General features: G+C 39.1%; 1 protein-coding gene and 1 long non-coding RNA gene across 5 annotated transcripts in view; one reads left to right on the top strand and one right to left on the bottom strand.

The window, feature by feature from the left end:
• Positions 1–408: 408 nt before the first annotated feature.
• Positions 409–11,335, bottom strand: LOC106097948 (uncharacterized). Its single transcript, XR_001224017.3, has 3 exons — positions 11,221–11,335; positions 893–977; positions 409–592 (listed from the first exon to the last, which is right to left on the bottom strand). It is a non-coding gene; the product is annotated as an uncharacterized LOC106097948 (long non-coding RNA).
• The window catches only part of col7a1 (collagen, type VII, alpha 1), a 65,685-nt gene continuing 59,832 nt past the window's right edge, over positions 7,034–12,886 (top strand). For 2 of the 4 annotated variants that reach the window (XM_019358911.2, XM_013269239.3), the window contains exon 1: positions 10,828–11,372. The gene's annotated coding sequence lies outside the window, so the exon portion shown is untranslated. Of the gene's footprint in view, positions 7,081–10,825; positions 11,373–12,886 lie in introns of those variants that run through there. The other 2 variants (XM_025907309.1, XM_025907310.1) reach the window with 2 other exon arrangements.

Consider the following 12,886-nt stretch of genomic DNA (forward strand, 5'->3'; position numbering starts at 1 on the left):
TGTTTGCCCAGTAAGAATAGCCTTAAACACACAACCAACACAAACAAGGACCCTGAGCAGATGGAAGGACAGGCAGGAGGTAAAAAAAGAGGATAAAGAAACCAGAGAGAAAGAGGTGGGGATGGTGTGAACATGACTGGAGTTGTTAATTCACCTCAAACAAGCACAGACACACACACTGAAACTGTGACGCATTAAATGACTCTTCCTGGAATTCTCTTTGAATATATAAGTTTGTGGTGAGGATGATCTGTGCATGCGCATCCACAACCCCGTGACTTATTATAGTTGGGAAATTTCTCAGCAATACTGAAGATAAATTTTAAGCCAGAAACACAAACAAACATATGAATGGGCACGGACACAACTGTTGCAACACAAACACACTGGAAGCATACGATCATGAACACAGTAATTTATGGTGTAGGGCAGTCAGCCAAGAGCCAGGGTTTCAGACACACACAGATAGGTGAACCAGACTGCTTCCAAGAGCGAGGCCAGATGGAGGAGGCTGCCAGCCTTCTGTCATCACATGTCAGCACACCAGGGCTACAAATATACAGCAAACCCAGCCTTATTCTCTTCATCTGCACTGTAAAATATCAGAAGCACGATAGGTGTTTCTTTATAGAAATCTTTATAGTCATATATTTTTTCAAGTATTTGAGCACAAAAGCATTTTTTTGCATTTCTCTCCCATTGTTTACAGCATTATGAAAAATAACACGATTCAATGTATTATAATTCATTATATCATAGGATACAGACAAAGAGCCAAGAACAGATCAGTTTTTTTATGTCTTAAATAAATTGGGAAAAAATAGAAATTGGTACTTGGTAAATAAACAAATGAAAACTACACTAACAATATTAGTTATTAGTTGCCACTTACCAGTAAACTGCCAGCGGTGAAAGGCTGATACACCTCCTAAAAATCTTCTCAAAAACCGGACACCACATCCTTTAATTCAGAGAGCCTGAAAACCAGTTAAAGACCACATTTTAAAACTGGAAATCAAAAGAAAACAATTGAAGAAGTCGGCTTCGATAATTTGCTGATGCATTTAGACACATACCAACATCTAATCAATCAAAAGCATTTCTGTTTTTAAATCTATTCAGATGAATCCCTTTGTCACATGAAAAGTGGCACTGATGAAGAGGGTGTTTGAATTCATCTGAGTTTGAAACCTGCATTTTTGAGTGGCATACAAATGATGCTTGTCAGTACTTGCTTAAAAAAAATTTGTTTTATGAACTATAACATACATCACTAGTACAAGGATTCAACTTTCAGACTCCTCATCACGTGTAAATAACAAAAGTCTTCAACTTGAGCAGGTATCGAAGCCTCAAAGCATTATACACACTGTGCCACTATCACTCAGCTTTATTTAATACACATTTGTCCACTCATAGTTTTTCTGGTGTGATTAAAATTTCCATTGTTGGAAATGTCGACTGCACATCGTGTGCACACTTGTGTGTATGATCCATGTATTTCCTTCAGTATTTCCTAGACTATTTACTATTTCTCCTTTTGGGGACATGTCTTCCTTATGGGGTCCAAACAAAAAACATAACATAAAATCGTAAAACATTTTAAGATTAGAATCATGGGTACAGTTAGGCAAGTAGCGGTTGAGATTCATGTTAGAAAGTCAGTGTAATGGTTTCTGAAATGATGGCAAAGTGTGTGTGTGTGTGTGTGTGTGTGTGTGTGTGTGTGTGTGTGTGTGTGTGTGTGTGTGTGTGTGTGTGTGTGTGTCCAACAGGGCTGAAAGGGCTACAGGGGAAGTCTACTGTATTTCATTATGTCCAAAGAGAGAGAGAGCAGGCAGCAGTCTATTCAGTAGGGCTTTGAGAAAAGAAAGGACCTCTCACCCTTTATGAGGACTCTCAGAAAGCCTTTTTTCTTTTCTTCCTCAAGCATCATTGTGTGCTATTTACTACAAAACTCATTTAGCACAAATGAAAGAAACTCTTCTTAATGGGTGTGTGTTCTGTGTATGAAAAAGGGGGGTTATCTATTCCTCTGCTTTCACAACATTTATGACTGATAAAAGCACAGCAGTGGCTTAGTTACCAGCTGTGTATGTCTAAATACTGCAAACATGCAGGATAATGATGCAGCAATAAGTCATTAAGACCCAGACTAAATCTCTCAAAAACATTAGGATGGGCAGGGATCTGAACTCTCCACGCCTTGCTCTATTATTGCTCCACTTTTTGTAGTGTCACAAAACTGACAGGTCTGAACATGAAGAACATGAAGATGAAAGGAAATAAAGAAATATGGGTGGAAGGATCAACCGAGAGATATGTCAGTCACATGTGACTATATTCAAATTTGTTAAGGTGGTTTAATTTTGACGATTTGAAATTCTGTGGCAAACATCAAAAGGTCACCAAAAGGCATGGCCATGAGAAAACAGTAACTCATCCTCAGCTGATCGGACATTTGTCTGTTGGTTTAAACAAAAGGTCACAGGGACTGAGTATTACCGCTCCTCTGTACTAGAACAAAAGCTCGACTTTCAGCTAAATCCTCTGTGAGTAAACTGAGCCTTGACATTTACAGAGTTACTTTTAACCTGTATGCTCAGCGACTCACTCTACACTTGTGTTTACTTCATCTGAAATATGTAACCACTCTTGATTGGTAGCAAAACTGAAATGTAATCAACACAAGACTATGGTACCAAAATTATGAGTTAATCCCAAAGACTCAGTCTTGTGCTGAATCTCTGCTGCTCTCTAGTGACCACCTACCTTCATGGCATGTTCTTAAAGATGGTTTGTGTAGTCTTTTAAAGAACTCTGCATTTTTGTCTCATCTTCACAGAAAGAATGTAATTCTGGGTTTAATTGTACCAATTTCGTTCCCACACCAATACAATATAAACACAATTCATGTCACGATGAAAAGACTTTCATCCAGGAACTCAGGGACTACTTATCGGTGTGGAAGTATGATTCTTATATTGTATCATGTTTGACTTGTTTTCATATCATATTTACAGGGAAATACACTTCATAAATGCTTTTTGCCAACAAGCCCTGAAGGAGAACCTTTCCCTGTGCTGACTTTGAATATATTCGAGCGACTATAAGAGGCAACAAATTTCACTAAAGCTAGATGGAGACAAATGAGCTACCTCAGGTCATTAAAAGAAAGAATTTTGACATTACTCACAAGAAGCATCTGGCACTGCTTGAACATATGGTTTTAAGAAAGAAATATTAAGAAACTGCTGATTTAAAAAGTTAAACAATAATCTCGGAGAGTTCAGGTGTTCATCTCTATCCTCCCTAGAAGTGGGCAATCAATCAACCTAGAACATTTGAGAAGCTTGACTACATTCATTGGTCTTCTTCTTCTACATTCTCCTGCTTCTTTAGGGGGTCGCCACAGCCGATCATCTGCTCCCATCTCACCTGATCCCTAGCGCCGTCCTCTGTCACACCAACCATCTGCAAGTCCATCTTCACTACATCCATGAACCTTTTCTGAGGTTTTCCTCTTTTCCTCTTGCCTGGCAGCTCCACATTCAACTCTCTTTGTACAATTTGTTTACTATTGCTCCTCTGCACATGTCCAAACCATGCCTCTCTAACCGTAGTCTCTATACCACTCAGCCTAAACTGTCCCTCAGACGTAGTCATTTCTTGTCCATTCTTGTCACTGCCAATGGAAATCACCTCCAACCCGGCCCGCTGTCTTCTTCTTAGTGCTACCATCTCCAAATCATACACCACAGCATGTCTCACTACTGGGACTGGTTTCCAAGTCCTCCATCCTGCCTGCACTCTCTTTTTTTTAACCTTTTTTTGTACCTGTCTTTTGCCTTTGATGGTTGACTCCGGGTATTTAAACTCGTCCACCTTCACTACTTGCCTACTCTGCTTCTTGCATATACAATTAGCCCTATGATGGACTGGCAACCTGTCCAAGGTACCTCGCTTCTTGCTTTATAACAGCTGGTATAGCTACAGCCTTTTCAAATGATTAGTTTTAAGAAGATGGATGGATGAAAAGAAATCGCATGGCATTGAGTTTGGTTTCCATTAGAAGGATACCAATGAGGAAGCCACAGCTGTCTAAAACAAACCAATATCCACAGCTTTTGCCAAAACATAATTTTATGACCAGTTATTGCAGAACACTAATATATTACATATGGTTTAGAAATTTTCACTTCCTGTCATGTGAGTTTAGTTTATTTGACTCTTGTAATGACATACATTAAAATATTTCCACCTCTTTAACTACAGTCGTATGTCTTGAGATTAGAAGTCATTGTCCTGTGGCTCCCTCTAGTGGTGGTGCAATACATACCGCTCTATTAAAAGCAGCCCTGCACCAGACTGAACATGTCCCATCCTCTTGGATCCTGCTGTTGTACTGTCATACTGTCCTTATTCGCTCCTATGAATTTGCAATGATCGCGATGATATAAAAAAGTACAAATATATTTTAAGTGTTGCGCAGTTTAATCTGGAGGGTTTTAAGATCAAACAAGTGGTCTCCAGATAATGTCTGATACCCCCAAATCATGTGCATACAGAAGCCACTACTTTCTGTTAGCATGAAACTAGAATCTCAGCTCCACATTTTATTCCTAGTGCACATGCAACCCCAGTAAAGCTTTAAATCCTTGCAAACTGCACATGACTCATTGAATCGCTATGTGAAAATAGCAGATGTATTTTGTAAATAAAAAAAAAGTATCCTGAAACACTGGCTGAGTGTTGCTGTGTTTATCCGTGTACATTAAAACGAGCCAGATTTGTTTGTTAGACCACACAAAAATGCTTGTTTGAGTCAATACCGCGTGAGAAGAGTCTTAGTCAGCTGTCTGTCTGGAAATCAAGCTAAGAACACTTAAACCATTACCCACCCTTTAAACTAAACCTCAGTATTTCCAACCCATGACTAACACCATCTGATTTTGTTTGTTGCTTCTCGCTAAGGTTAAAATTTAAAGTTAAATTTCTTCATATGCTCCAAATAAATTTGTAAAATGTGGAAGTCCCATTTACTTAAAAAGGACACAGGTTTCACAGTGACAATAGGCAGTGTATGCACAAAACATCATCCTCCACTGCTCCTCAATGTTATATCGCAGCAGTTCCCAGGCAAAATGCACTAAAAGAACATTTTTTCGTAATTATTTATACAATACAATAGAGCCAGGCTAGTGGACCTCATGTTATATCCCATGGTTTTAGTTGTACTTATTTCCCACTTTAATTTGTGTCCTTTTTTCCAGTTTTCTAGTTTGTTTTGCTCTGTTAGTTTTTCTTTTGAAACCTGTATTGTACATCTCTGTTTTTCTTCTTATATCTTTAATACTGAAGATTTTCTCCCATACTGGGTGTTTTGCGCTTCTTTTTACCAACCTATCCCAAATCTGGTCAAAGCTGATTGCAGGCCCTCCCTGATCCTGGTTCAGCTATAGGTCTCTTCCTGTTATAAGTGAGTTCTTCATTCCCACCGTTGCCAAGCGTGTATTTCCAGACAATTCAAATAACTGCTTTATCAAAGGAGCCTTTAATGTTGGACCCAGCGAACTGCTGCTCAAGTCAAAGGTCAAAAATCCTTGTGATGAACAGTATATTTCACCTAAAAGACATGAGAAATTCTACAAGAGGGGCTAATATGCACCTACGCAGACAGAACGCTCACAGGAAGAGCAGTGGAGACCTGAAAGTGAATCACAGTGATATTTGGAAGTCTACGCTCTCTGTTTAAGCCCCACGAACCCTGTTGTTATAGAGTAATGGGACAGCTGGAAAGGTAAAGTGGTGTTTTAAAACTCTTAAAGGGGACCACACGCAAATTCTGATTTATAATTAAATTATGCTGGGATGAGCTTCTCCAAAACAAAAAGCAGCTGTCTCTATACCTTAGAGACTGGTACAAAGATTAAAGAGACACATAATTGCTCGTTTTTCAATTATGTTTATGTTTTTTTTTTTTAATTTTAATAAGACGTGACAGTCGTTTAATCCTGAGGTTTGGCCTCTAAATCTTTTAAAACATGTTGGATCTTTCAGCCAAGAATGACGATGCCCATCGGTGCTATTACAGAGGAAATCAAAATCCAGGCCAGACTGGTGAATCATCAAAGACACTGCTATTGTTTACATCCGTTTGTTCAGACATGTTACCACAGTGTTAATAAAAAACCCGGTATTAACATCAACTGCTGCCTTCTGTCTGCAAGCCAGTGGGAACTCATCCCAAGCAGAGACCTGAAGAAGTGAAGCCGCTCAAAGCAGTCAGAGTATTCTGCAGCGATGGCATGTTTCCTAACACACAGCATTTGTTTTGAGGCAACAGTGACACATCTAAGAGCAAATGAAATGCTCTTAGATGATCAAAAAGGTGTTCATCTGGTCAGAATTGTACTGTAAAATATGGACACTGTAATTTAAATGCATGTTATTTTCAAAAAATAAGTAATAATGAGTAAAAGTTAAGATTTTATTCTGGACACTACAAGGTTGGAGGTGGAATTGTCAGTGTAATTATGATATTTTTCCTTATCCAAAGCTCAACTGTGCTACTGCTTCTATTCAAGAATGTCTACAGACGTCTTTTTTTCACAAGTATAAGCAGGAACTCGAGTAGCTTTTATGTAGCACTTTACTGTGACTTGTTATCAGCTGACTTTTGGGGAAATGTCATTGTTCAAGTCATCATAGCTTTGCTTCATGCACCACGATCGTGTCAACCTTTCAAACTTCAAAAAAGAAAAAAGGAAAATCACCTAGCCTCCTAACCTTCCTACAAACCTAAATCTTGACTTTAAGCTGCTAACCACCCCCACCAAACACTGGACACAACTATGTACCAATCTGACAATTTCCCTTTTTAATTATACTTTACCCGTCAGAACACTTTATGCTTTATGTTCTGTTCTCACCTCTCGTTCTTCTGTAATCTAGTTACGAGAGCATTTCACTGTGCTATTTGTCACCTGGACGGGTGGTATTTAAGAAGAAAGCTGCAGGCGATTAAGGAATTAAGAGGAAGCCTGGCTGTTCATCGGCCTCCTTCCTTTCCAAAACAAGGTGAGTAGTTTGTGAATTCTTAACTAAACATTCCTCTGTTGTGTCCTGTAGTACAGACAAACAGAAGAAAAAGCAGTTTGTATAGATAACTTTAAAGCAGGGATGTCAAACTCATTTTACACTGTGGGTCACATCCAGCCCACTTTGATCCTAAGTGGGCCACAGCAGTGAAATTCCCCTTTCTGTCAGTGTAAAGAAGCTTAACTACATGTTTAATCTCTTTGATATCTTGATATAAAGATACTGAGTGCAGGTTAGGGTTAGTGTTAGGGTCAGATTGCTTTGTTAATTAACAGAAACTTTTCTATTTAATTATTTATTTTACTTTTTTTTGATAGACATTTGATAGACAGTGAAGAAAACAGGAACTTTTCTTTCATTTAACTATTTATCTATTACTTATTGACTCTGGTGTTGTAAGAAGGCTAGCTTTATGATGAGGGAACGCTCTAAACCTAATGAAAATGCATCAAAATTCCAAAATTTCTGCCCTCCTTTACATTTTCCAAAGCCGTTCAGAGGGCCAGTCTATCGTCTTTGCCTGGTTGAGTCTGGTAAACAAACACAGATGGTGCATTTCTTTGTCACTCACCAGTCTGCTTTAAGACCTGTCTGCAACAAACAAAAACCAAAGGAAGGCTCAAATCTTATGGTGAGAGAAAAAATGAGTGCTTACATGAAGAAACGTTGCACTCTTCTTTAATGTCTAACCCAGGTAGAAATCTCAACGTGTGGAGAAACATGAAGGAGTAAAGGGAGAACAGGAAATGGGGAGATTGGTGTCAATCACAAAGAAAACAGACATCACACGTCACCACCCTGTGCGCACCTCTCTTAATCTTTAAAACAACAAAAAAAATAAATAAAAATGTTTAGTTGAGAAATTGTAAAGAAAATAGTTGCACCACAGATTATCAAGGCTAGTATGGAGTAACTGACTCCGAATATGACAGATACCGAGATGATGAACCTTTTTTAAAGTACCCAGTGCCAACTCAGTCCTCCACAAACCATGTTCACACTTGCTGATAGCAAGTTGCTTGAAGAAGCTCATTTTTAAAATATTACAAGCTGTAATCCCTGCCTCCTTGATCTTGTTTTAATCATATGGGGTTCATTATGTCCTATTCTGTCTCCAGGCTGAACACTGCCATGAGAACTCCTGAACTCACTGCGTGCATGCCGGAGCTCTCATGACATCCCTCCGCTGACACGTTCTCCTGGCCGTACATCTATGAAAATAGAACCGAGTAGACGCATGTTTCTCTTAAGATATGATTCACTCTCTCTTTTCTTAAACTATTTTTAGGTTTTACTGAACAAATAAGATGTTTTCCAGCAGAACCCAGTGCCACATTCACACAATTAAATTCTTGCAGCTGAAGTGAATGCATATATTTGAAATAATTACTATAATAACTGTCCACAGTTCCTGGCTACAAGAAAGAATGATCCAAAAAGCTGGGGACAGGGTAACTGTCTTACTCACTTCCGCCCTGACCAAAGGAATTCAGCAGGTCTGGGAATTGAATTCAAGCCATATGGGCTGTTTACTGTTGTATCTTGGTTATGGTTATGATTGAAGGATACACATGACACTAAATCAGGAGGTGATGTGCAGAGTACAAACTTAGGCAATTTAAACCACAAGTCATCTTGTCTCAATCGTTCCCAACCAGCAGAGGTTAAAAAAGCATTGTCAGGAGAACATACATTCTGCACTGGAATGTGTTTTTATTAGTGCAGCATGGTTATGGTTTCAGTTTTGCTGGCTGGTTCAAAAGATCCAGAGCTGCACAACACATCTGCCTAGCACAGATTTCTGCCTGCCTTCCTGCCTGATTGTTTACACCAGACTCTGCCTTTGGCTCTCGCCTAAAGTGGAAAAAAAAGAAACCTCTGAGGTTTAATTCAGTGGGAAATGTACCCTCTGAACAGAAGAGGAAGAGAGCATTAAAAATCTAATCTGGGACTTTAATCACTTTAAATATCATACAAACAAATAGAAATCACAACAACATATGACATATAAACTGCAGCACTTCCATTTAAGAGTAGGAGTGTAATTCACCTGTAAATAGTGCATACGGTTAGAATAATCCCTTATGAATATAATAGGTATAGCTCAGATGTGCAGTCGTTGCTAAGGCAACAATAACTAGCACGCTAGTAAAAGTTAACAATAGGAAGCTGCCCTGCAAAGAATGCCGAGCAGTCTAATTTGGTGTTGATGTGAGTTACAGAGGCTCAGAGTGGCTGGTAGGGTGATGACTTTTGGCAAGAAGTGACAGAACCAGGGAGTGTCTCTGTCAGCTCCTTGCGGAAGAGCATTCATTTTTACGAACAACAGTACATATATTATGAAGGATACTCTTTCATTACCATAAATCTTTTTCTTTGATTAAATTGGTAGGTTCTTGCTTCCAGTTTAAAGTGTTTCAAATGGCGTTAACTACAGTGTGAATTACAATTACAGCAAAAACTGAGAATATGTTTCTTGAAAAAAAAAAAAAGCAGTCCAAATCTTCGGTTGCTACCAAAGAAGCTATGCCTGTCACACATAATCTATAACCACACATGAAAACACTTTAAAAAAATGATAAGCTGTTCACAAATGCTGCTGAAAACAGTGGCTGGATAAGCATGCTTTTAAAACCTCAAATGATAATGAGGCAATCCTGCCTCTCCATTTCTAATTAAAAATACTTTTCTGTGATTTGCATCTGCACTGAGGTTAAGTAGGAATGTTGATCCAATATCCCAGTGCATACTGATGAGCAGAGACTCTGCAGTTCTAACTCATACTGTTTCCTTGCTGTATTGCTTGCAAATGACCAAAGAAGTATCCTGTCAAAGCAGAGGGTTTACCCCCTTTCTTAAACTGACCAAACTGAAGTCCATCAAGCTGCAGCGGACTAAACTGAGCCAAAGTCTTGCATTCAGAATGTGAGGTATCAAACCGCAAATCATATTTTGCTCAAATTTAGAAACTTGTACTTAATTTGCATGATGTTGACAGTTTATGCTTTTTCACACAAGGCAGTTGTTAAGCTAGTTGCACTTGCTGTCTTGTGTCACAAGATTTATCTGTAAATTTATATCGTGGGAATGTCATTATATCGCAGGTTTCTCTGACCTATAGGTATTTTTATTATTTAAAATCTTAATTAGTTTTGTAGTAAAATAAGCATTTCTAGCCTAAAAATGAATAAAAGGGTTATAATAAGGTTTATAAGCACATAGGAATAATAAAATAAACATATGGTTTCTACTGTACTATACATAATTTGTTATATTACTATGTGTCTGTAAGCAAATTTCATGAGGGTTTGCCTATCCAAGTTAGTCCTGACATAATTACATGTTTATTTTTGGAGCATTCTGGGAAACTCTTCTGCATTTCCTTTTAAGCAAAGCCTCATTTAAAATCTTTTAACTTTGTTTTCATAATAAACAAACTGCACAAACCCCCCGAAATAAAGTTGCAGCAGCCCTTTTAAAAAGCTGTTTAGCAGCTAGCCTTCTTACAAGTGAGCATCATTAGCACCACGTTAAGGTATAGCCATAGAAAGGCTGTGTTTTTATTACAGTTTTTGTTTTGTTGAGGAGTTTTAATGTAAAGTCTGAGATCACTGGTTACACATTTTTCAGTTAAACTAAATATTTCATTAACCTCTTAAGCCCCAAGCCTAACTGATCTCCTGCTGTTTGCCCCCGTATCAGGGGGCGTTACTAGTCATATATTGTTTTTCTTTTTTGTGATATTACCACCGGTGCACATAACTTTTTCCATGTTAGTCTACAACAGGATAAAAATCATGTGACCAGAAGTTTTCCAGGTAGAAGTAACGAGATTACTGTTCACATGTAAACGGTTGCATGGGCTGCTTTTCAGTCAGCAGCAGGGAGGGACGACAGGCAAAGAGAATGAGGTTTAAAAAAAAAGGCAGCAGAAAGGGAGAGCTCAGGACTCCCCTTCAGGCATCCGAACAAGTCTGGACTGTTCTGCTCCTGCTTGAGTTCAGCCCACGCTGAACAGCGCTGCCTCGGGATTCAGAAATAGCGTTCACATCTGACGGTCCTCCACCGGGATGCAGCAACAGGATCTGGGCATTTGAGCTCCACTGGATTGCTTTTTACCTTTTTGAAGTTGTGACTTTGGACGCCGGGATTGTGATTCTCGTCTGTGCGGTCAAAATACTGCACGGAGATCCAGGGCTGGTGGATATGCTACAGGTGGAAAGGTGGGGAGCGGCAGGCTGCAGTCGGGTGCAAGGAGAAGAGATCCCCAGGTAAGATAAGTGGAAACTGTGTTCTGTGGGAGCCCTTGCGCCTGGGTGCAGTTTGTGCACAGTTTGCATGCATTTGTACACTGAAGACTACAAATGACAGTCTATATAAGAATGCTATGCATGTGTGCACTGCATTAACTTACTCTGCACACCTTGCAGTCTGGTAACTGTGCAAATTGGGGAATTACCCAAACTGTAGCCAGTACACCGCCCCTTTAAACCCTTCGCTTTGCCGTCAGAAAATAATGCTTCACTTGGCACAAGAACATCCAGAACATTCATCACCTAATTTTCACCCTTCTCATATTTACAAGTGTTTTTAAATGCTTGGCTTTTCTGTATTGTGTATGATAATGAGAATCAGGCACAGGAGTCTTAATAAATCGTAAGCACCACTGCCTTTTGAATGAAAGAAAATCATTTTGCTCTGACACAAAATCCCTTCATTAGTTGAACTAGACGTTCATAACATCTTGACCTCAGCTGAACTTTTTTTAGCGAGAGGCCATTATTACACCATGATGCTGCAAAAGAATCTCCCTCCTACGTTTCCTCCTCAGCCTTTTGTATCTTGATTGGTTTCAACTGTCTGTACTACTTCTGAGGACATCCTTTTCTTTGCTGTGGTTTGGCTCAGACAACAGCAAAGAAAAAAAAAATCCCCTGATGTATCCGAATTAAGGAAAAAAAAATGCCTGAAAATATTTATAAGCAGTGATTAGTCTTCCTCACAGCCTCACATACACCCTGCCACTTTCTCGCTCTCTCTCCTTTTAATTTGCTGCATTGCCGCAGCCATGCCTGGTTAACTTTTTTGGCGTGCCACTGTGGTAGTGGATGTCTCTGGACTCATCCCAAGTGTGTCATCCCAAGTAAGGCCTGCTGCTGGTTACCGCCTGTGCTTAATTTGTGCATTGTCCTGCATTTTCTATTCAGGTTTTAGGAAAAGAAAGTTGCTTTAGGAGCGATGCTTTAAACAATTTTATGAACAATGGTCTATTTTTACTCGTGCTTAGGTTTCTCTTTCTCTGTGTTTATGTTGGATTAAACCAACCATAAGCCCTGTGAAATTGACTTGTCTCAGTCCATTAATGCTCTTGAATGAGATGGATAACTCCTTATTGAATGTTGTCATTTCTCTGATGCAGTCAGTCTGGCTTTTGATACTAGTAATACAAAGCTAGTGAGATGCTTAAATTGGAGGATAAGACTGGAGCTTATTTTGAAACTTGTTACAACAAGGGGTCATGGATAATATCCAAATGTTGCTGTTACAAGGTTTTTGTTTGTTTGGTTAAAGAAACCATTATTGTTGGAAGTGGGATATGATATATTTGACTTTAGGGGTCAAAGAAGTCTGCATTAGCCCTCCCTCTTTGTTTTAATTCCCAAATGGCTTCGGAGCAGCGCTTGTCCTTTGTTGCCAAGATCAACTTTTGGGTACAAAGTACACAAGATACTGATGTGAGCATTTTTGCTTGAGACTTTGAGTAACTTACTGTGACATTTCCACG

This window comes from Oreochromis niloticus, linkage group LG5, assembly GCF_001858045.2.
Source record: "Oreochromis niloticus isolate F11D_XX linkage group LG5, O_niloticus_UMD_NMBU, whole genome shotgun sequence".
Lineage (NCBI taxonomy): Eukaryota > Metazoa > Chordata > Actinopteri > Cichliformes > Cichlidae > Oreochromis > Oreochromis niloticus.